Source organism: Branchiostoma lanceolatum, chromosome 10 (genome assembly GCF_035083965.1).
Source record: "Branchiostoma lanceolatum isolate klBraLanc5 chromosome 10, klBraLanc5.hap2, whole genome shotgun sequence".
NCBI classification, from domain to species: domain Eukaryota; kingdom Metazoa; phylum Chordata; class Leptocardii; order Amphioxiformes; family Branchiostomatidae; genus Branchiostoma; species Branchiostoma lanceolatum.
Window position 1 is genome coordinate 5,009,583 of NC_089731.1, and position 25,684 is coordinate 5,035,266.

At 41.3% G+C, this 25,684-nt stretch overlaps 1 protein-coding gene across 1 annotated transcript in view; it reads left to right on the forward strand.

The window, feature by feature from the left end:
• The first annotated feature begins 11,132 nt into the window (after positions 1 to 11,132).
• LOC136443773 (uncharacterized) overlaps positions 11,133 to 25,684 on the forward strand; it is a 34,476-nt gene continuing 19,924 nt past the window's right edge. Inside the window, exon 1 of the mRNA XM_066441137.1 lies at positions 11,133 to 11,742. The gene's annotated coding sequence lies outside the window, so the exon portion shown is untranslated. The remainder of the gene's footprint in view (positions 11,743 to 25,684) is intronic.

Below are 25,684 nucleotides of genomic sequence, written 5' to 3' on the forward strand. Positions count from 1 at the left end.
GTTGAAGCGGTGGCTTTTGTTTCTTTACTTGACCTTGTTGCTTGCATGTTAGTCGATACGTAGAGTGACAAATCAGACGTAACTAGGAGTTCTGCAGGCTTTGACGCAACGCTATTTGTCCAGTGGTTATTTTTGTTTCTGTTGATGACTTCTAGGAAAGGAAAACTCGATGATGTACGAGCGCCCTTAGATGTCGTGCCGTGACAATAATGAAAACTAACTGCTAACCCGAACCCAAAAGCGTGGGAAAGTGCCTAGAGGGTTTTAGGTTCTGACATAGTAAGTTTTCGCGAAGACGTTGAACGCGGGCTTCTGTTTGTGAATGATACCAGGAACACCCCCGGAGAGCTATCGTTTCTTAAACTAAATGACAGGAAGAGAAACGCCTTGGAGAAAGTAAACCCCGTGGACTGATTAGCGTTGGACAAGATTAAGAATAATCGCTCCCATGGTAAGCTTTGAATAAGCCAAAGCGTCATGACAGAGGGAAGAGAAGCGAGGACAAATATGCCTTTACATGCCTTCAATAGGTAAAACATTCAAACATCAATCACTTCATGTGCATTCCCAATTATGTATCATTACGTTTATTTAAAAGTGCAGGCACAAGCCACAGCTAATCACTGCTAATCTCGGTCATAAACGTCTTTATAACCTGCCTGTGCAAATGTGAAATGTCTATTTGGTAATCTTTCGTTCAATTCAAGATATAATTTTGTATTTGTATTCCAAGGCAAAGTTTTTGACAGCTTTGACAAGCATGAGATCTCTTTAACTTAACCGGAAAGACAGCATACATAAGGTGAACTTAAATGAACTCTCTCAGTGGCATGAGATCTCCTTAACTTAACCGGGAAGACGGCAAACATAAAGTGGACTTAAATGAACTCTCTCAATGACATGGGTATGTATTGCCTGTCATACTTTGGATCGAGTGATTGTGTGAACAAACTCAAAGAGAACCAAGACTCTAAACGATGTTTTATAAAGTCATCGAGAAGAGTTCATGTCAACTAAATTCTGCAACTAGATTCCTCTTCGTAATGAGGAGGTACACAAGTTATAGCTCAGATGTGTTTCTTTTAACCTCCACTCATAATGTCAATTCAACAAACTGTACCAAATCAAATCGCACAGTATTGACGTGCTTCACTGCTTCTGCGGTGTGTATGGAACAATGGTAATCAATTGTGTGTCTAATTGTTGACTGAATGTGCCGTGGGGACTGCAAAGAAGTGGTTGCTACTTGGGTGAAACAATTGGTTGGTTAGCAGAAGATATGTAACACTGGAAGGAACTGTTTATAGATGCGGCAGGTGGTTGGCCAGCCAAGTAGTAAGCCAGCCAAGTTTGACTGTACCAACCTGATGACTAACATGTCAGTTGCCCTGTTTCCGTGTTCCACAGTACATGTCATGCGTGTGGATGAAAGCTGAGCTAAACTTAGCGTGTTGTTTGGTAGTCTATCGGTCCAAAACTTTATCTTTGCACTAGATAGAAAGCAGGGCGTGGACAAGGGCATTAATCATCATGTTGGCACGCGAACTACATTAAACAGTTTCTGCAGCAGGGACACATCCGTCTCTGATCACTAATTTGGTATGAAACTTTCGACCATCTGGAATTGATAAGTATGGATCACAAAATTTGGTCATGGCATTGCCATGGAGTGCACGGGAGAATAGCTTCTCAGTAAAGTGCAGAGTGTGAAGATGTGCACTTCGTTGATTTTTAAGTATCAGTGGATTACACTTTATTGCATATTACCGCCTATACTTCAATAGTCAAGTTTTTTTTAGATCCTCTAATTTGCAAACGGCTGTACATAGAAATTTCAATTTATTTCAGGCTATTACTAAAAGCATTAGTCTGCAATATTGTAAAATAATCAAAGTTTAAAGTCACGTTCACGTCATCCCGAAGATGAATAGAGGTACGGTCAAAAACTTGGTAACTATTTTTTCTACTTACCAAATACAAAGGACTGTCATGCTGATTGCATCAGTTGCCTGGTGGCAAATATGATAATGAGCATTCTAGTGTATTGTTCATACATCTTTCTGCAAAGTTTGACATCTTAAGTTGGGCTATACTATACTATTCTATGGAAAATAAATTTGTGATAAGTTTTACAAATCCGTTTAATGCTACACCAGTCAACCAATTTCTTTTACAACACCGGCAGCAATAGCAATCAGCTTCGGTCTGGCTAAAAGCACGCCAGCCGCGCATTTAATTGGTGTGTCATAAGTTCATCGATTGTAATATTTCTCTGGATTATGCAGGTCAAAACTGATTGATATCTGATTACATTTCATCATCTTCTGCTCTGGCTGTTTGAAGGGGTTGCCATCTTGGTGACCCGTAGGGCAGCATGGGTAATCACGCATACCCACCTAACGACATGTTGTAAGCAGACATCCGGGGCTGCAATACTCGACATATAGCCTGTGTTACACAATCTCTCGCTGAGATGATCAGGGGGTGATTGGTGTCCCTCCTCGAGAACTTGTGGTCATACACTTCTGACTCGAGAGAACCATTGCTCTACCCAACATTATCAATAGAAGTGCAGTATTCTTTATGACCACAAAAAGTCAGACCAATAGGAGCTCATGATTCTCTGTCACTATGGAAACCAGTCATCACAGCTTCCGGCACCATGTGTCTGACAATAATTGATCATATATGCTAAACTCACAAAAGTACCGATGGCAGTTTGTAGCTTTTGTTGAGTCATACATACAATGAAACTGTCATAGTTTGGGTACTGCACTGTATGAATTGGACATTAGTCTTTGATATTCCTAGATAATAACGCTTGCTCTTCAGTCAATAAGTCCCATGCCATACACTTCATCCATATGGATTTGCCATTGTTCTATTAATATATACCCTATAATGATATTGAGATATATTGAGATGACGAATTCAATCATATCAATGCCTTCTTCAGAATTATGATTACATAGATACATTGGTTGTAGTATCATTACTAGAAGTTTAGAAATACGAAAATATTTTATCGTTCCTGCAACTGAGGCTGGACACTATGAATCCAGCTATGTCTCAAGTTATTTCTGATTGGAGTATCCTTCGTTTTATGACGTTTTGCATCATCTAGTTTTACATGTAAATACTGAACGTAAAAACGCTGTCTTAACAGAATATTAAGTTATTTTCGAGTGTCACTGACGTTGATCTGCAACTTTCCGAAAGACATGCACAGCGCCGAGGATTTGGAAGTTTTTCTGACCGCGTAAATCGCGAACACTTTCCTTCCAGCACGTCAGTCATAATATCTTATCATTACTACGCTTACGTCCATGGTATATTCCTCCTACGTTCGTCCTTTTGTATTTATTATACCCCTGTCTACGCGTAAATGATGTATGGCATGGCATGAGGGTAGCAGATGCGTCAGCGGGTGTCACTACACTATGTTATCCTCGTCCAACAGATCTCTCCATTCGGAAGTTCGGATTTGCCCTACACGAGGTATAATCCCTTGGTAATCCGACACTTTTACAGATTTAGCTCTGTCTAGGATCGAGCCTTGTCGCTTCGTGAGCCGCGAACAAAGCGGGGACGACGAACTGGAGTGAATGACGAATCACATTGGCATATCTCCCTCCACAAGTTCCGCGGCGTTGTCTATAATGAGTGCCCACAGTTGCAACCGTAACAGTTTGACTTATTCGTTAAAACTAACTCAGACTTTCTGAGCGTCTGCCCAACATCCCTGGTTGAGTGATCATAGATACTTTAAGTGACTATAGTTCTCTCACTTATGAGCTTTACTTTAAAATCGGTGTTTTGCCCCTCACCCACATTTCCCGCACAAACGCTGCTTGCTCATTCGTCAAGTCTAGTGTATCGCGACACAACTCATTCTGCACATCTGGCAACGTGTAAATCACGGCGGGCTGTGGCGTATTACGGTTCGACCAGGTCACGAGGAGGTGGTTATCACAGACAAACACCTTGTTGTGCGGAGAGTGCTCCGGGCTACCGCTCGGGAATATGTCTGGTGTCATCATGTCAGCGGGCGGCAGATGCTCCCTCTTGCAGAAAGATATGAAGCGCTTTATTTCAATGGGTGATTGTCAATATTTCATTTTGACTTAAGTTTCTAAAGTTCCATTTCTCGTAACCTTTTCCTTTACGTTTGGACGTTACAGATAAAACTTGGATGGAAGCAAACGTCAAATTTACTTACCAACAGTGCTGGCTCATCCATTGATTTCCACATTTCAATTCAAACTTTTCTTTTTTATGTAATTTTTCCTATAGGCTTATCCCAGGATCATCATGAGATGACGTTTATACACAGTTGCATATAATTGCCATTACCAGTCACATCAGCAGCCATTGGAGACGAGAAGTTCATACATCAGGCTTTTTTGTTTTATTTAGATCTCCATCAGTGTTACATAGAGAAACACTATTCTACCTGGAGTCCACTTACATAGTAGATTGATTTAAATGTAAATAACAAAAATGTATACAATTGGTATACAGAAAATTATACAAAATCAAATATAGTGAACTTAAAAGGCTGAGAGGTGGGTGCCTGATGCAGATGTATTGGTAAGAAGACTAAGCGTTTACGAAACACAGGCATTCGGTATGGTTTTGGGAATTTAATTGCAACGTGTCATAATCATGATGTCACGTTCTGCAGATTGCATGACCACAGAAATGCGATATATAAGGTGCGTGCAAGTTACTGCAATGCGTAACATGTTATTTGCATTAATGCATTTGTGTGACAATGCCTATACTAGTGTGTCTATATACGTGATAATCTGTTATCAAGTTGAAGGTTCGTCTGAGTAAACGTTGGATGGTATAATGTCCAACACACACAAATTGGACCTGCCCCAATTTTCGAATGACCAAGCCCAGTCTTTGTCAAAGAATGAGCAATCAACCACTTCTGTGACGTCGCGTTATGCAGATAGAACACGTGGCTCGGTGATCAGTGGATCACAAGTTGCAGAAAATCTATGGCGCCCCCCGTCTCTGTTGAAAGATGGTTGTAGATCCCTGATGTAGATGGCTTCCACAATCAATGTATCTGGTAATACACAATCTATTATTCTTGCCTAATTGTCAACTATGTCACTAATTATTGTACTAAAGGTAATAAGTAGGGCACAATTGTAAAACAGCACAACTGTTTTCATACATTCATGGACCCGATTGAAGTTCGGTACATAATGACACGACATACAAAACACCGGCACTTGGTACATCATCAAAAATCTGACCCACAGAAGACACGGACACCTATGGCGCCGAACGCGGCCAACTGTGGCTTAAATATCTCCAACCTTTGGTTCTGCATGAGTTATGGTAACAGTTGTGAAAATAGGCAGTAGCGGCACACGATAACATTTTCATTCCTGCTATCAGAGCGGCTATGATTTCAATATTTTATGGCGCACCTGGGGCCCCGCTGCGCGTTTCAAACGGAAAATAATTCACCGGATGAGCTCCACGGAATATGCCTATTACTCAGGACCAGCGTTTAAAGCGATCCACCCGCCCGCCTGTTGGCGACGATGGCAAATAAAAGATTTACTAGACGAGACCTGCACGTGAAGTTTTGTACTGTAAGACTGCTGTAATGCAAATGTAAAACCAGTCCCAGTGCGCAGAAGCAGTCGTTTATATTGTGAACCGTACTTTAGACAACAATGAACTATCTTTTTTGATCATATGCAAGATACGTTTAATAGTTTTGGTTACATTCAAATAGCATAGAACATTTATATTCCTTATGCAATTAGATAAACTTTGTATTATGACATCCATTCGTCCTTTCATTAACAGCTGTCATACGAAGGCAGAGGAAGTTGAACTTGTACATACTAGTATCCATTAGTCATTATGTTGTAAGATATCATTCTTATACCACTGTCATTGTACTTCTGCTTTTTCACGATCACCTGTACTTAGCGTGTAAGAGCATGAACGTACAATAAAGGTCTTTCATTCATTAATTCATTCATTCATGAAGACATGTAAGGCAGAGGTGTAAAAGCGAGCCTCATTTGCGGCTGAAGACAAGTTGGAAAGAATGACTAAGTAAGACAATCCATACCGACATGTAAGAGAGGTTGAACATAGTGATTATTCATCTGCAGACCTTGACACTACACAGTGGGATAACAAGCGGCAGCACGGGGAGGTAAATGGTTTTAACAACTTCATTACGTATGTAACATGACACTGACATCGGGTGATTAAGTCGTGGTCATATATCTTCATTCTTGGCACCTCAGATTTTATCTGCAACTTCGGTGCTCGAGAAGACGGTAGGAACTCGGGCAGCCGCAAACTTTGGCAAAGCTACTGCGCCCTAGAGAGTCGCCCCTAGTTCCGAAAACCTAGGAGGATTAAACATCCCTATCAAAAAAGTCCAATGAAGAAAACCCTAGGCAAAAAAGCAAGTGGGAATGGTCCCTGTAGTAATGCATGTGTCTATGTGAATAGGAAAGGGTGGAGTAGCCTAAAAATGGTAAACATCACCAATGTTTTCCGCACTGTTGGCCATTGCAACTTTTCTTTTCTATACATATATATGATAATATTTTTTGATTGATATCATGTAGGGGTTAGAAAAGGTGTCGAAGCGTAGCGAAGACGATGCTCTGGCTGAAACTAGAGTTAGAGTTTCAAACGGAAGCGCTAAAAATGATCACTCTTCACAATGGTCACTGGCGCATAAATTCTATTGCATGTATGGAATTAAGCATTCGTACGTGGGGAGGGGTAGGTCACCATTATAAATGAGCAACCAGTTGTACGTGTTTCTTTTTGCTGCAAGTGGACACAAAACCAGTTGTAACCGACGACACAGCATTCGTAACAATCAAAACCAAATGATCCTATTTACATGTCTTGTCCCGTTCCAAGTAAGTCTACAAATGTTTATTATCCAATGCTTTTTTTCATCAGAAGGCATCAAGAGATACACTGCACAAAATTCAATGTTTAAGCATACCTTTAACTTAAAACATGCGTAAATGTTCCATTTTTGTTGACAATTGGAATGCATGATTAAAGACCCTTAAGTTAAGTATGTTTAAAGATAGTGTTGCATGCAGTGATTTCAACGCAGACACAGCTAACTTAAAAAGGTGGTGTCAAACTTGAAGGAAAACAATCAGGGAGCAAGTGGTCCTGTTTTGATGATCATTCAAAATTCCAAAGCATCAATCATCTACCAAAACTGTTCTAGTGATATCTTCGTTAAAGCTCCCGTAAAGCTTGTCTCGGGATGATAGCGACTTTGATGGATTGCCGTGGGGATTATCCAAGTCAGCGTCGGGGACTAATCCCGCTCTAAACCCTCCATTATCCCTGCGGTGCAGCGTCTCAATGCTTCAAAAACACACCGGGGAGTTTTCGGTCCAATCGTGATGGAGCACAAACAAACCTCGTCCAAGGTCTGCCGCGGCAGGCTCGGCAGCAGTGATGGGATAATAACCTCCCGACGGTCCATCAGTCACGGGGGTTCATTTGATGGTGGTAGTTTGTAGCAACAGATGGTGGGCAGTTTGGTCCGGTGTCGCGTCGAATTTCTGCTCAACCAGATTTTTGCTCGGTGGGGTAGTGCGCGTGCGTGGAGTTAGCGCTACGGCTAGGATTAAATTATAGGGTTAAGGTTGGGGCTGGGGTTGGGGTTAAGGTTAAGGTTAAGGTTAAGGTTAAGGTTAGGGTTAGGATTAGGGTTAGGGTTAGGGTTAGGGTTAGGGTTAGGGTTAGGGTTAGGGTTAGGGTTAGGGTTAGGGTTAGGGTTAAGATAGGGTTAGGAGTAGGGTTAGGGTAAGGGTTAGGGTTAGGGTTAGGGTTGGGATTAGGGTTAGGGTTAGGGTTAGGGTTAGGGTTAGGATTAGGGTTAGGATAGGGTTAGGGTTAGGGTTAGGGTTAGGGTTAGGGTTAGGGTTAGGGTTAGGATAGGGTTAGGGTTAGGGTTAGGGTTAGGGTAAGGGTTAGGGTTAGGGTTAGGGTTAGGGTTGGGATTAGGGTTAGGGTTAGGGCTAGGGCTAGGGCTAGGGCTAGGGTTAGCCTCCACAGCACCTCTCATCCCAAAATACGCTCAATTTTCTCCTTGAAACATGCCACGCTCCACGAGTTTGACGCAGGTAGGTACAGGAAACCCCCAATCCGTGTCGGAGCAAATATCTGACAGGGGAGAACATTTGGCTTGACACCGGTGACATCCGGTATTGTAAAATACACAGTACCTTTCGATAAAACACATTGACATCACTCGTCAGTGATCTGTATTTCACGGTTGCTATTTAATTTGGTCACCACCCTACAAAAATCTTTTCGTGTTGGATACTTTAAAATACTGCAGTGCCCCTGCAGTGCCAACGAAAGCCCCCAAACTACAGTTCTTCCCTTGGTATTCCAAGACCTAAGCACGTACCAAATACCACGGCAATCCATCCGGAGCTTCTCTATTTTTCTCTTCACAGTTCACACACTGACACACGCTACCGAAGTACATCAGACTTCTTGGCAAATGTAAACATGGACTCCAGTATTATTGGACACATCAAACATGTCCTGACACACATTAACACTGAACAAATCGAAAGTCTTGCCAAATGTGTTGGCGGATATTCTGGTTGGAGGCCAACTTTCCTTCTAGACCTGACGTACCGATTCCTATGCGCAGAACGTGTAACGGCTTACTATAACTAGGTTAGACTGCAGTTCAGCAAAGCTTGTATACCAATCCGAAAGCTTTTAAAGACATCGAGATGATATTTTGGAAGCGCTTTCGTTAGCATTTGAATGGAATATCCAAAACGGAGGTCAACATTGTGTCAAAACGAAAGATGAATAACAAAGATGACGAGAAAGAAAAGCAAAAGAATGAAATAACCTAGATAAGTTGTGACATGAAATGCTTTGTCATATGGAAAAAAATGGGTCAAGAAACGGACGTTAAAAGTTTTTATGTTTAGGTATAAAGCCAAAGCCCTTTTCATGAGAACATTAAGCCAGTTCATTATTTCAGACATATGGATGTGAACAAAATCCACCTCTACTGTTGCAGCGCACGCCCTAACACAAAGTGGATTCCTTTCATTCAAATAAAGCATGTACAAAGGAATTGTGCTGTACACATCTGGCTCAAGGACCCAACAGTCGATCGATGACTAGCAAGCAGCGCACTGACACATACGATAGGGTCTAATCTATTTCCATCTGAACGCATGTTGAAACAACTGACCAACAACACATGGTCGATGGTTAAGCGTCGATTTATTAGTCCATGTTGATGGACTGTCCAACGCTCGGTGTTAGATACTATAGGTTTCCCATAGACCCGTCTGCGGTCTGAAATGATACTAAAACTTGGTCAAATGTGAAATCTTATAGCTAGCCCACTCCGCTGGTTAAACAATTTCTTTATCTGTGTCAGTTTCTATAATTTTGTCACTGAGGGGTCTTCTGGAGTCCACGATTTAGAAAAGATCCCTAGCAGTGCCCCCCCTCCCCACTCGCCAATCACGCATTGCATCTCGGTCAAACAATTGCATCCGTGACGTTTGTTTGATAGCCATAAGCAGTAATATCTTTTCTGGTTTTCATTTTTCTATGATTTAACATATGACCCCCTCTGGGTAATTGTATGAGGCATACAACAGTTTTTATGGTGGCGTCAATTTGTCTATAGTTCCTTTCTTATCAGATAGCCACAGATGGGGACAACGTATAACCACATTAATCTAAACTTCCCATCGGTTCAATGGACTGCGGACAAAGGTGTCAAGAAATAAGCTTAATGGCATACGGAGAGAATATTCTCCCCATTGGATTAGGATAAAGCGTTGAATAACAACGACGCGTTATTACTAGTTACACAATCTGCCACTTATTCTTGAATGTACGTCACATCTATAAGTGGCCCTTAAATAAACTTTATGCGAATCTTGGACGTATATGCGGTAAAGTTCTCTTAAGACTTTGTCACTATCAGTGCGGTACATATGCCTGAGCTTAAAGCTGTCGTTTTCCTCTACCTTCAAACATACCCAGTCAGAAGAGTCATTACGTTTATAAATGCCCGTATTTAGCCCCCTTGTAGCGACATTTCATGAACCGCGCCCTGACGTTGTCACCCCTAGATAAACGACCGAGTGCATTAGTCTGTGCCTGCTCGTAAAGCCTCACCTCCACTAGACGGGGATCGCGCTGCGCTCTCGCTGCGACCTAAATCGAATCTGTCTAATCCTTGATTTCATAATTGGAATATCATGTAGAATTTAAACGTATGACTGAAAAGACAACAAAACAATGAAAACGTAGAATGATTCGTTTTTCAATCTATGAAGTTCGTTGAGCGCTCTGTTGAATTTTAGGTCGAAGAGAGCGCGCGACGAGAGCGCCGTCCTTGTGAAACCGGGGTGTAAAGCCTTCCTCCCAATAGACAGCGATCTCTGAGCGACCTTTGAACGACCAAAATTGAGTTTGTGCGATTTATCATTTTAACATGATGAACAGCATGCATGAACGATGTATAAATCTATAATTGAAATATATATATCAAAGATGACACATAAACCCAAAAAACGGATTCGTTCTATGAAATGCACAGAGCGACCTGCCAATGTTTAGTCGCAGCGCGATCCCAATGGAAAGGGGACCAGAATTGGATTTGTGTGACTTTCGAAGTATCATTTGAATATGATAGACGATGTATAAAAGTATGATATAAAAGAAAAGAAGACACTCAAAACCCTGCAAAAATGGTTTTGCTCTTCATCTATGAAATACATTCAGGGACCTACCAAATATCTAGTCGCAGATAACTAGAATGTCATAGAGCGCTCAACAAATTTCATAACTGAAGAACGAATCTTTTCACACTTTGAGTGTTTTGTTTTGGTATGTTTTCAACCATACCTTTACATTTTGCATGATATTTCCATTATGAAATCAAGGGTTATACAAATCCATCTGAGGTAGCAGCGGGGTCGCAGTGAGAGCACCGTCTAGTGGAATGGGGGTCTAATGGAAAAAGGACCTGATAAAGCTACATGAACAGCAAGAAGCCAAGCACCCTGCCGCTGCATTTAACTCCACATATCTTAGCAGCTCGGCAAATTACGTTATCACCAGTCATTGGTCCCCGGTCGCGCTGGAAAGACGAGAGAAAGGCCATCTCTGACCCAATTATTGCTGACCCTTTATCTAGTAGTTCTTTCTTCTCCCGTGAACCCTTCTTTCCGGCCTGTCCTTAATAGCGCGAAATGTCAGCGTCGATGGTGAAAGGGTAGCGAGTGGCGGAGTTATTGGCATTTCGCGTAACGCATGGAGGGGGAGGGGTGATATTGCTGGGCGGATTGATTGATTGATGGGGCGGGCTGTGCCCTGAGAGAAAATTATGGAAAGCAATCACTGTTATAACTAACTGACTCAATGCACTCGCCCATAAATTTCTCCGGCAGTCGAGTCCCGGCCGGTATCGACGACGGACGCCCCGCGCAGAGCACCGCGTAGCGAGAGAGTCCAGCGGTCAATCGGGGAGTACGCAGGGCTCCGCTGACGATGTGTGTGTAGTCACAGTTCCGGTGATGACGGTACGCAGTGCGGGGATGGAAGTTTGGCGCGCGGTGCCGTCGCCTTGAGATCCGCACAGCGGGGAGTAGCAGCAACATGGGCGCTGGGAGATCTTCGGGGGAAACTGCTGCCGGTTCTAAAGTATAAGAGGTAAGTCAACTCTAGGTGTTGTCTTAAGGATTTTTGCCCCTGTTTTCGACTTTTACTACACACACTTACACGTATGACGACTGTGGTTGGGCGGACTGCGACAAACTATCAGGCGGCGGCGAACCGACACACTCCACCCGCTGGGACGACAAACTCGCCTAGTTTGCAGTTTAACCCTAAGTGAAGTGAAGAGTACCTCTTCCAGATTACACGGACTGTATTTGTCCTCCCTCATCAGATATTTATGGCCAAAACTAGGTGAGGTACACGATAACCGTGTTTGTACTACACCCGCAATCCGCTAAAACATGTACCCAACCCCACTTCTTATCAATAATACATACATCGATCTGTGTCCTCGTTTATAGAGCAGGAAAGTATGGGGGGAAATAGACCTTCATACGTGTTAACAACTTTCTGACATATTGTGTAATGCCCTTTGCCAACCCCACAATCTAACAGTCTTCCAAGAGGAACGGGTTGGCTTTTAAAGTGCAGATGGAAAACCTTTCTGATTGACAGAGACGCCGGACGAGAGAAGGCAATTCGAGCGAATCCCTACCAACACTGTCGCTCGCTAGACGTTCTATTAGACCGCGTTAAATTTTCATATATTTCGGAAACGGCGGGCAGAGCATTAATAGGACATCTGATATGCTATTTTCCGAACGAATGATTTTTCTTAATAAAAGACAAGAACAAGATGGAACAGACGTAGATAGAATGGCAACTACATCCCTCGTCATGTTAGCATGCGATGGGTGCAAAGATACAAGCTAAAAAGATACCAGGCAGCCAGCGCCTGAAAACTGAGTTAGAAAAAAAGTGCACCACACCCTCCTGTGATACTAACATTCACGGATTCTAATTTCACTAGACAGCCGAAATTCACTAGATGAATTTGCCGGCCGGGTAGTTATTATGAGAACTCGTCGAGGCTTCCTCCGCTGCTTTGTTATTAATTTCGTGCTGCTACACCTTTCGTTCTTGAGCGACAACTCTCCCGTCTTAAATGTCAGCTGCGATATGAGAAGACGAGAGCTGTAAGTATGTTTGGAATATCTACGCGTCTATGCCAACTAGTACTCATAGCGTACTCGCTGCATGTTCGGCATAAAGTTTGCTTTGTTTTTATTTAGATCCCCATTATTGATAAAATATTCACCGGTAGTCCTGCAAAATGAAATACAGACGAAAATATACAACAAAATTACATACATTTGTATTAACAGAAAACTTGAATAATGTGAACTCAAAATCAGTAAGAGTAATGAAGATATTTGTACTCATGACTTTTATTTTCCATCTGGGGCCTCTGCGTAGACTCACAACGTAGGCTAAGGATACCTTATCATGGTTAAGGCTGAGCCGTAAGGGTCTGCAGCTTGATAAGAGCGATGTGTTTAGTCGACCATCGCCCCATTTATGAGGGCTCTCTACAACATAATTGACCATGTGCGGCTGAACAGATATGGTATACAAAGAAAGGGCCAGATGTGTGTTCTTCAGGCAGTAGGTACACAAAGAAAAACTTAACCCGTTTCTTAACATGTAAAAAGCGATAAGCTCATGTTCATCAGTTTATGGTGCTAATAGTTAGCTCATGAGTATTACACTTTCCCTTACTGTAAGTTTCCCTGTAGTCGAAGTTTGTGTGTGTTATGTGCCTTGTTAAATGACTAGAGACTTCTATGGATAGGACATTTTTGTACTTTTCTACCCGTTGATGTTCAGCTACGAAGTATTCTAGCATGTCAAGCAGGTTTGGACATAGAATTATGTTCACAATCAGTCGGTACAAACGTCTATATCTTCTTGTTTTCACCGTGGTGAAATTGCTAATCTTTCATAACTTCCGTTGCATAAATCAAACCTCGTAATCTTCCACCGCCTAGCTTTTCGAAACAACTGCGCAACGGGTTTCCGTAATAACCAACCTGAAAGAAACAACTCCTGTTAATATAACAGCAGCCCCTTTCCAAATTTGTGACATTTGCGGTGCGCTAGCCCATGGGACTACCTGGAGAAATCGCCGAACTGTGGCTGTTCGTTCATCCGAGGTGCCTGTATCTGTATTCCGTCAAGCGCATTAGTTAAACTTCACGTGCTGCTGCGGAAGGAACGTTTTCCTGAAATGGCGTGACGTTGTCTCGGCTTCATATTTACACCTTCGCTTCAACCCGTGAAATCTTCTTTCATAAGGAACGCAGCTGAGTGTAAAATTTGGAGTGGTGCGAACAGTTACGGAAGAAGACAGCCTCTTCCCGAGGGAAAAGTGTAACGGGAAAGGAGTTAAGACTAGCGCAGTGCGTTTCTCATTCTTATATAACTGGATTTTGTTAATACAAGTAACATAGAGAGAGTATACAATTGAAAATCCAATTACTATCTCAGTAATAAGCAAGGTGTCTCAAAATGATGCGGTAAACCATGATATTTCTTACAATTAGTCTAAGGCAAGAAGCGACGAAGGTTGAAGAAAAAGCCCTGTAAGCAACTTTTGTATGTAACACCGTGACAGTAAATTGATGGTAAAAGATTTTCTAATAACCAACAAAAATTCAAATGCAAATCGTATGTTTTCTTTTGGCTTTCAGTCAGAATGAGAAATAATGCTACACTTCAGGCTTGCAAATAGAACCATGACATTTAAAAAGACGCTGAACTCTGTCATTACAAGTTGTAAAGGGAATTACATACCGGCGCAAAACCGGTAACATCTTTTATTGAAGGCCCAGGTGTCCCAGTGTTTCCAACACCACCCCTGAGATTTTACACCAAGGGGTGGAATCGCTAGGGAGGGGGCGAAATCGCTTTGACACCGGTCGCATTCGTCCTACGTGAGCAAATTCAGGACCACTAGGAGATTATCTTGGATGTGTCGTTCAAAATTAGCAGTCTTATTGCGGAAAAATTTATCGAAGATCCTTGTCGGCAAGTTCTATTATAGACGGAAATCCTAACTCGTACAACGACTGTAGCCGCACCTTTAGGCCCCCATTCCACTAGACGGCGCTCTCGCTGCGCCATCGCTGCGACTAAGTTGGATTTGTGTAAGCCTTGAATTCATGATTGGAACATCATGAAAAATGTTAAAGGCATGAATTACAACGCAACAAAACACACAAAGGATGAAAAGATTCGTTTTTTTATCTACAAAATTTGTTGAGCGCCCTGGCCAATTTTAGGTCGCAGAGAGAGCTTAGCGAGGTCGCCGCCCTAGTGGGATAGGGGTATAAGTGACAGTACCTCCTAGCGTAAATACATTGTCAATAATTTCCGCGAGTTTCCCCTCATCAAAGATTAAAGTAGATGTAGGTAGAGGACGCAGTGAACTAGAACTGCTCATAAAGTCTTCATGAGTGACATTTGGTGTGACATTATAGACATAACGAGTAGGTAAGCCCGGGCAGCTAGTAGTTACTTGTCATCGGATTACTGTACATATATATTTTACAAACTTTCAACAATGTTTTCTTTCTAAAAGATTATTTATTACTTTGATTTAAGTCGTCTATTAGACATCTTTGTCACGTTATAATATGTTGACTAGAAACGTTAGAAAATTCACATTTTCCATCTTAGTTTTTCTTTCTCTCAACAAGAAAACGCTGTTTTCACAGCATTTTCTATGTTATCTCTGTAAGCTCCATTTCTCATTTTATCAAAATTGTAGGTGTTCGTAAACTATCATTTGGGTAGCTCTTTAAAACTAACCCTATTTGAAATATTAGATGCGCTAACTCGCAATCATCAAGAGCTTGAAGGACTACAGAGAGCGAACATAGCTTCGAGGACGCCTTTAAACAGGGTTATAGCTCACTAGCCGGTACTCTAAGTCTCTTAAGTATAGCCTTCAGTTGGACCTAAGGCACCAGTTTTTTTCCCTCAATATACAAAGGTTACAACTCACGAATATAAATACCTGTGGTCGGGAAAGTTGGGGAGTGATATAAATTGTAGGATGGTCACTGATGAAAGTGAAGTTCCGATAGATACTTTTATACCTTTTTCGATTGATTCTTGAATTTACGGTTCAGAAGGGACTGTTGGAAAAGCATTGATCAGACATTCATACATGTCGTCATGTCTACAACGACTATCGTAAAGACAGCATTTTGTGGTTAATTATTGAGATCTCATCTATTCTAATATCTAAGCATTCTACAAGATTTTTAACATTGCCGTTGGCCCTGTGTCTACCCATCTACAGCTATTGGTATGGATTCTCTCAGTTTTCTTTCATATTTGGAAGCCCTTGCCCTAGGTTGGTTTAAGGTATCAGAGAGGCCTTTGTAGGGATCGGGAATTGTGGCTATAAAACTAATGGAGCAAAAAACATGGCGATAAACTAAATGGAAAGACAGCATCAAGAAATATGCAAGAACGAGAACATGAAGGAAAAATGAGACGGAAAGACAGATGAAGGACGAAAAAAGTGAGGGAAGGACGGAAGAAGTGAAGGAAGGAATAAGAGAGAGAACGAAAGAGAACAAAACAATTCAAATATAACAATTATATTATTTCCAAACTTAAAATACCCAGAATAAACAAAAGGACACAAATTAAGAGAAGAAAGCAATAAGAACGAGACAAAAGAGGGCAAAAAAATAAAAAAAAGAATTAGAATTGAGAACGATATCTCTACGTTATGATGAAATACCTAGAATTGGACAAAAACCAAAACGCAAACCCTGTCGGTTGTAGCTAGGCGGTTAGGCCAGCCCGGTGAAAGCTGAAAACTCTCCATGAATCATTGATGGAACCCGCCGCCCGTCCGTCTGAAAGACAGGTTACTTTACGATGCTGGTGCTTATGTCTGGGCATGTAGTAATGAGGATGAATGAGGAAGAAGACCGCGGTAGTGAGCCGCCGACTTGGGCCGACCGTAAATCTTACTGTCATCGTGAATGTGAAAGGTGATGAGTCCACGTGATTGTGTTAGTTTGGGACGAGATGTAGTGAGTTGTTAACAGCCCCCCGAGGACAAAAACTATAGTCTAGCATCTAGCCCGTTTCCCTCTCTCGGCGTGTTACCCGTCGAACATAGTGTTCTTGAATAGGGACCAGGTAGGTAATGTAAAAGTTTATTGCCGGATAACTCATCGGGTAAATCATTCAGCCAACTTTGCTAACAACGAAAGTAGTCTGTCAGAGATTAGTCCGGCCCTCTGTGGCGAGATCGTAATCCCAAGCAGACTTCTTGGGTTGCTGAAAAAATGAACAGCTGTCTGAATAATAAAAAGTTTATTTCCAAGTTCATGCCCGAAGGCTAGTTGCTAGAACGTGGATTTACAAAATACTAATTTATTTATTAATCAATCTTTAGGGTGGTCCCTTCAGTTAACACAAGGGAGCCCTTACATTACATAACAATGATAATGATGATATGCCAGAGGAGCATGATTAGTTGGTCATATTTTGGCCAACTTTTATACAAACCCGAGGATTCTGGTAGACATTACAGAAATTAAGGATGTACAGTCCAGGTAATTGTGTGCACCGCGTGTGACCGGAACTATGGACACCCCACTGGTCTTCCCTCGTACGGAAAATAAACAGTTTTAACCTTCTGGTCCTCTTTTTCACGGACGGGCTATTCTATTTGATGAGTAAGATTCAATCGACCAGGAACAAAAATTACAAACTTTAAAGCGGCGTGGCGCGGACGGGCTATTATTATTAATTTCAACTCCGTTCGACCATTTGAATCACCATATTTACGACCATCTGTCATCTATCACTATCACCTCTCTTGAGGTTAAGGGCAATGGTGTGAAATCGATGAAAACCATTCACAACTTTTTAAAGATATCTAATCCACATATAGTGATGATAATATACATTTCTCAGTGTTCCAGTGTCTCATGTTGTTCTAGTGTTATTTTTAGTTTATTTTGTGCACAATGTATCGAATTTAAGGATTCACACATACAGCAGGCAGTAGATGCTTGTTTTTAAATCCTGCATATGTGAATACGATAAATGAATAAAACCATTCCAGCGTTTCTAACGTAAAGAATTATCAAGATCACTAATTCCTTCCTTCTACTACTGCCTACGACCAACTCGATGTGTGCACCCTTTATCTGCTTCAAACGCCTTCCTTTTTATCCCTCGCTAACGCGATGACACGAAGGGGGAACGATTTCCTCTATCAACGGCGGCAGGAACAACTTTTTATTGCGATCGAAGTGCTCAGAGCGACAAGGCTGCTTGTCGATAACTGCGCGATAACATCCCTTCGCGGCCAGCGGCTAGAAATCCATCGCGGCTGTGCCCGCCGATGTACCTCCGAGGATGAAAAACGGCGGCGGTTTTATCTCCCGCTATAGATATTGCTTACTCAAGCTTGTAGGCGATTTTCTGTCGAAGTCAGGGAAAAATCATACGCCGGCTGGATTTCATACCCTTCTTCTTCTTAATAACAAATATAATCCCAAGCCCGCGGGGGAAATATGCTAGCCTTCCCTATCTTTAGCTTTCTATCATGGTGCTTCCATTGTAAGGGAAGCTGTCAAGCCTAAACAAAATTAAGTTCCTTCTGGAGAGGTTTTGAAAGATCACAATTACTTTTACCAAGGGATGAAGTACTGACTCTTAACGGGGTTATGAACCTTTATGCGTTTGGGGGCAGCGCGTGGTCATCCATGGTGATCCCTAGTTCAGAAACCCGAAAGGATGCCAAGAAATTGAAAGGAAAAAAAAAATCAGTCATTGTTACCGTGTCTATTTCATGGTAATACGCAAATCTGCGTTTGCCTGTTTTATATCAAGCTGATTAGATACTAATCAAGCGTGATAGTCTGTGTTGATAGATAATGTCATTCAAGTTAAGATTTCTTATACAACATAAAGAAACAATGACCGATGAAGGCCAAGTTGTTGACAGAAATTTCGTATGACAATTTACTTTCTTTGTTACTAACCTTCATTGAAGCAGGGCGGCGGGTGATACCGACTTCCAATCACCTTTGACCTATTGCTCACGTCACAGTTCCGTAAGGTCATGTATCCTGAAAAAGCCCAGAGAAAATTCGGTAAGCCTATCCTCTTGTGTTGGAACATTTTCCATAACATTACTTTCTTTGTGTTGGATTGACAGCTTAAACTTGAATCGAGTTTGTGTGGAGGTTTTTCCTTTGTACTGTGTGACAAAGCAGTGATAACCATTGCCATGGCAACGTTCATGGCCTTAATATCTCCTGGAATGTGGATAAGACACAGCGGTCAAGACATTCCCCAACACGCCGCCTAATCACTAAATAGATGAATGGCAGTGCATACCCCCTAGGGTTCGGTGATAATAGTAAGGCTCAACTTCAGGTCTTCTGCGCGATGCCTGGCGGTGATGATAAAAATCTGCCCACATCTGAGAAATGCGGATTTTTGCCCGTAGACATAATCACAACAAAGAAAGATCAAGATACAAACGTAACTGTCTTAAACTAAGGATGCAGGAATCAACGACGGGATGCGAATCGTAAGTAGTTGTGATACAATACGTCTTGAATACTGATATGATGCAAGAAGTCTCATAGGAAGTACTTACGTACTCAATTATTTTTTTGCCCGTGGATTCGCCATATACACAGTAGTGCGATGAAGTTAGATTTCTTCTGAGTCAATGTAGCAATTTTCAAGTGTGCGAAAGCTCTTATGTCTCCGGTCCAGGAAGCTGTAATGATTTTGAAACAGATTTACAGTAGATTATGTGTAATGCTCTATTTTCTGGGTAGTTATCGGACTACGTTACGACTTGACACGCGATCATTTCCAATAACGTCTGGACCTCTTGACGACACCAGTGAATATGCAAGATGATTTGTACTCGTTCGTACTACTTGATACAGGTGACGTGACACAAGTTATCACGTTTCATTTGAAGCTATTCATTGTTTCAATGTCAGTATTGTTTAGGCTTGAATTGACCGCTAGAAGTTTAACTACAATTTTGGCTAGAGCTAACGTACTAGGCACTTGATGTTCTTTCTACATCTAGTATCAGGTAACCGCAAGCTTGGCAGGACTGATCTCAAGGGGGTTCATCTAAGGTCCCATATATTTTGATACCGTCGGCGTCCCTCAAGGGTCCATACAGGGACCGCCTCCCTGTAAGAGGGTTTTGCCTCAGGTTTGCCGGATGATATGTTAAGTCGTGAACTACTGAAGTATTTTCCCCTAATGATCAAATCACTTTTCTTCTTGCGCTCGGCAAGTTGTAGGATCGGCTTCAACTGGGGTTTAAACTTTTTAAAAGATGGCTAAAATCGTTGTTTTTCGAATTGGTCTTGTTCGTATAGTGTACCCAAATTAGCTTCTGTTCCTTTAGTTGCCTGCTTGCATTATGTTTAAATCACACAATATATTAAATCACTTCTAATGTGTATATTAAGGATATGACGTACTTGCATTGTGTTAATGTGTCATTTTCCTTACACTCCAATACTGCTTTACTGCAAATACATTTATCAGTTACAATGTCGGTCGCGCATACAATTGTGATACACATGTACAAACCCCATGTACGTGTCAAAAATATATGTTTAAACTTATGCACATGCTACAGTAACATTGCAATTATTTTAATGGTGTTATGGGTCGACTTTTATTGTACAACAACCCCGAAACAATCGATTATGAATACAGTGTAGACGTGGCACATAAAACAGCGAGAATAATTGTTTCCGCCGTATGATTTGATTTTAATGTATAAAGGCCTCTGGTAGGGTTGCAAATTACAGCTCTGGGTTCCTGGTAAAATGGCGCGTCTGTAGTCTATCATTATATCTTAATGACACCTTGGGGTGCGTGGGAAAGGTTATGAGGAAGCGTATGCTTTAGTCTACGAGATATATCTTGTAGTGGGGAACCCGAAATGCATGCCTATTGTAAATGAAAATCATAAGAAGGGAGAAACATGTCTGTTGTAGGGAATTTCAGTTTGGTTGGGGTCCCTCAAGGGTACATACTGGGACCACTTTTATGGTTAACATGTCCATGACCAGGGAGCGAATTTACAATAGATGTATTTTGTTTGCCTTGGTCTTTGCTTTAGTATAGTTTAAACCAAATCAGAAATACATGCCTAATGTAAAAGAAAGTCATAAAAAGGGGAAAACATGTCTGTTATAAGGAATTCTAGTTTAGGTGGGGTCCCTCAAGGGTACATGCTGGGACCATTTTTATGGTAAACATGCCTGTGACGATGATCCAACTCGCCATGCATATAGCATGTTACCTTAAGTTTGACGTCTTATCTGTACTCGGCGCAGACGTTAGCGGAGATAAAGACGACAGGTAGCTTTACTTGTCGTCTAAACATGGACGTAATCCCAACTGTATCGGTACGTCGAGTACGGAAGTGCCACACAGTTCACCTGGAACGGAGCAATGCAGCAAAATCTGGTAGAGGAAAAGTACTGGAGACAGAGGCATAAGTATCGATATATCCTGGTGTTTTAAATAGAGCTTACTAGGTGAACACAGCTGTGCGGCGTAGCATAATGTAGTAGCTTTTTAACAAAGGCTTCTGTGTGAAGACACATTGCTTGGTATACACATTTCTGGGACGATTGTCTTGGGTCTTGTTTTGGAAGTTTCCTGGTAGTGGTACAAAAGTTACTGATGATGATAACAAAACGCTCTCTGGAAGTCTCTCTCTTTACAAAAGACTGCGTTTTACACTACAGCTGCGCTATACAGCTGCGCATACACTGTAAATATTGTTTGGTAGAGGGTGTATTTTCTTTCCATCTTTTCCTTGAATCTATAGCAGAATAATATCTTATCAAATCTATCTTGTGTAAATACGTTACACATTATAGTCGCGCATACAGTGTAAATCTTTTTTGAAAGAGGATGTATTTTCTTTTCATCTTTTCCTTGAGTTTATAGCAGAAAATATCTTAATCAAACTAGCCTTCTTCTTTTCGGTATCCTCAAACAACGACTCACGTACACGTTGAAATGTGGCAACATTCCTTTCGACCTTTGAAACAAAGTGAAGCGAATCCTTTTTCCAACAGACCCGCCCCCAGCGTCATATAACAGAAGTTACGGCATGTCCCAAGTTGACGGAACAGACAATACAAGTTCATTACCGCTCTGAATACCATCATCATAACTCCACTTTTCCGCTACAGATACCATCGGTAATAACTGCTGGGGATATTTCATATTTAACGCTCTCGTATAGGTTTAACTTACAGACGTTTAATACTTTATTATAAATAGACACGACGTAATGACAGAATAATATGTTTCATCCCAGGATTTAGTCTCGATGCTTTGCTATAAAATCCCCTTCAGTGAGTAATTTTCAAACCTGAACGTAATCAATAAGTCTTGGGTTCCGCTGCAATCAAAGCAGTGAAGGTCTGTCAAGTTTGCTTTAATCAATATCTATAAATCATTTACAGATTCTTAAGTTAATATGACTGCCGAGGAGAGAGTGGAGTAAGACACGTCGAAAGTTTGCCTGAAATATCTTGCTGAAAAATGTGGCAAATCAAATTCACTATTTGTTTACAGTATTTGTCAGCAATGACATTAGAAAAAGACAAGAAAAATTTAACTTCTCGATAAAAAAAACAAATTATTGCATCTATTCAACGGTTTGAAGCTCTTATGTATATTTGCCTTCCTTCAAAAGAGCACATGAGGTGACTTTTCTTTCGAGTACATTTTTGTCATTAATCTCATTGAAGAAAACGTCAATAGTATAATCTGTTTTCAGTCTCTTAAAACTAATAATATGCCTGCATTATGTGAATGTAGACATGTCTATAGAAAAATCCGTATGAACGTCACAAGCATACAGTAAGATAGATGGGCGAAATTTCGTATCTAATAAAGGCACAAGAGCAGCCGCTGCAGACAATTACATCGCTTAATTGAAAAGTCACAATGTGATTAATTAGTCAGGCAGATGGCATAATCTCGTGTGTGTAATATGTGCACAGAGACTGATGACGAGTCCCAAGGGAGCGCAAAGTAATGAGGTTGGCAAACTCCCCGGCAGACAGGTACAAGAAAATGTATTTTTTTTACGTAATTTACAAAAGAAAAGTATGATATCTTTCTAGCATTAATGTGAAAAACGCGTAGGGGTGTGTCGTATCTTTAATTCAAAAAAACCTTCTCACTGCCGTTTATTTGTTTAAAGCATGTTTGTTTTGTCTTTAGGTACCCGGGTACAACACAAATTTTGAAAATGTTTTTGATGGTATGTTTTTATCTTCAGGTCAGAGTTAGGATATTCAAGAGAAACTGGTCATCAATTTTAGATAGAAAATAGAAGCTTCGATATTGTAAAGCTTTTTGACAGGGGATCGCAGAGAAAAGAATCAGGGCTAAATATCATTTATCAGTACAGGATTGCGGCACATGTCAAAGATGAGCCTATCAAGCCGTTGGCCATGATAGCTTCAAATCTATGATATCTGAACCTCTGGCGGTGCACCGATCAGCGTTAAACCAATGGCAGTCACTTTATAAAAGCGACTGCAAAAATACCTTTTTGTAGGATTTTGATGGACATTGACCAATATCTATAGTAGATGCGTTTAAAATGATGTCATAAAAGATATCTGAATTTAGCAACTTTGCTCGATGCATCCACTTTAGGGCTGTAAATATGCCTAGAATAACGTTGATGTTCTTGTTTTTTTATTCAAATTTCAGGGATGGCGGATAGCTTGGCATAATAAATCTTAAAATCTAAAATATAGTAGCATTCTAACTGATTTTGCGTCTTCAATTAGTCGTTGAGAAAAGATTAAGACGTTTGATTCATTTTGCAACGATACGTCTTACCAGAGCGGTTGGAATTTACAAGAACATAATTTTTCTTGTCTTTACATGGCAGCTGATACGATTCCCTCTTAGTGGGTATCAGCGTATGTTCCCTCGGATCTACGGCCCTAATGGCTTTTATGGAAGCCCAACAGACTCCAAATTGAATCAGGTCGAATCGAAGCAGGAATTGCGCGTGTGATGGACATTGACACGTGACAAGAGCAGCCGAAAACACACAAATCCAATAAGAGCGAGCGCGATGGGGAAAGGAGCCGGCGATAATTGACACGGCGTGGGCTACTTATCTGTAGTACGGATCTGACAGTTCTGACGGGAGTGTCTTTTCGAATTCTGATAAAATAAAAGCTTCTCTATGAAGTACCTTCCGGCCAGAGTTTTGACATGATTATGATCTCACTGAGTCTACAGAGTACACGTACTGAGAATGTAGTTAGTGCTTCTATTTCGAAGGAAAAGGCCCAACTTTCAGTGGTTTTGCTTATCAAAATACACATTCTTAGTAATATCTACATAATCCTCTGAGACACCAGTAATTACATGTACAGTCAAACCTGGCGAAGCCAACCACCTCTAGTCATAAGCCACTTTAAAACAGTCCCGTCCAATTTACCATAGTTAAGACCCTCTTGTCTTGTCAACTACCTCCAGTCACAACCTGTTTTTCATCAATCCTTTCAGTGCTTGTTGAGACCAAGTTTCTCCCTGTCTCGATTTCTATAGGATGAGCACTAGCTCTAATCTTACGGAGAGTGAAACGCTCCAAGTCAAGTCCAAGATACTCATATCAACAAAGCTGTGATGACCGTGGATTATCTATAAAATTCGGAGACCCAGCAGTGATGGAGAAGAAAGATACGATGGAAAAGCAGGACATAATCATACCATATAGCAATCAATCATCGTTTAACAAATTACACATAAGTGATTGGCAATGTCTGTATGATTGCAATTGGCTGTATACAAATTAAGATGCGCTACAAACTTTTATGTCACAATATAACTTATCGTAACGATAGCTATGCGAACATCATCGAAGTATTTGATCATGACCATTTTATGTTTAACATAAAATGCTCATAATCAAATAACTGCTTAGAATTTCAATGGCATTTAAAACATACTTTGATTATTTTTAAGCCTGCAAAGCAAGATTCGGGAGATGATTGAAGTAAATTATATATGTGAAGTGAAGACGAAATAACATTGTAAAAACTTTCTATCATTTTAGTTTGCTTTTGTAGCAAAAGATCACATATTCTCTCCTGTCTCTGTAGTCAGCTCACGTCGCGCCATCTCCGGGGATAAATAATGAACACAGTGTACGCCTCCTGCGACTTCATTAAGGCTACATTAGATCGCACCGTTATGGGGACACTCTACGCAAGACAAGCATTGCGCTTAATCCACCATTACAACATAATGCACCGTACAGCTAGACAAATGGCAAACTTTTCTGTGTGGCGCCTGTTTTCGTGAGTATTGTTAGGCGGAGACGATATCATCTTAGCGGACGTTAGACCCCCGTACTTGAACAACCGTTGTCGGATAATCCAGCCACCTAGACCCGGCGCCGCGGCTCCTGCACTCAGCCGCACCAACAGCAAAACGTCGGGACGATTTTCCGTGGTATTCACCAAGTTTGGTCGAGCAGAAATTGGATTCTTGTCTTTTTCTTTCCGTAAATGTACTCCGCCAAGCATAATCTATCACGGGCGACAGGCGTACCGCCGCTGCTACCGTTGTGTGTAATCATTGCGACACGATAAAGAACCTCCATACGTCTTCATATGCAGCTCCTCCAACTCCGCGGTGTCGCCATCTGGTGAGCAGAGGGCGCTGATTTCATATTTCGTGCCTCTGTGACGTCAGAGACACACACAGAAGTATAGAACTCCTAATGGAATAAGTTTGGGGTTCGTCGTACTGGCTTTTAAGGTCTTATCAGCCGTACACAGCTTAGATGTGTTAAAGTCTTATGAAGGTGCTGCCGTTCCCTCTTACGAGTCCTTTCGGGTGTTCAACTGTTCACAAATGTCAATCAAATGATACAGTTCATATTTTTTGTATGCTGATTGAACGAAAGTTTCAATTCAGAGGAATGGGTCAAAAACTGCAGTCTGAA